Below are 372 nucleotides of genomic sequence, written 5' to 3'. Positions count from 1 at the left end.
TGATCCAGGGAGCTGTGACTTGTGGTTTTGGGCTGTTTCTTTTACATCAGGTGGCCTTCCTTGCAGCTCTGTCACTTTCAGAAAATGAAATGAAAACACAAAGCAATCCTCTCCACCTGGACTTTGGCGCTTCTCCAAGGTCCCTGTCTCTTTCGGTGGGAATGAGTTTTCTGAGTCGCAGACCCAGATTTCCCTGGGGAACCCAGGGCTGCTTGCACTAGTGGTGCTTGTGGACCGGAAGACGTTAAGTCGGGCTCTGGGGGGCCGGCCCCGACCCGGGATGTGGAGGGTGTTTGTCCCCAGTCCCTTCCACTTCCCTTTCTGTGTCCTCCCCGACCTCTGAGAGTGTTTGTGTCCCAGTAACTCTTGTCC

The sequence above is a fragment of the Pteropus vampyrus genome, unplaced genomic scaffold (genome assembly GCF_000151845.1).
Source record: "Pteropus vampyrus isolate Shadow unplaced genomic scaffold, Pvam_2.0 Scaffold183, whole genome shotgun sequence".
Lineage (NCBI taxonomy): Eukaryota > Metazoa > Chordata > Mammalia > Chiroptera > Pteropodidae > Pteropus > Pteropus vampyrus.
This window is presented reverse-complemented; position numbering follows the sequence as displayed.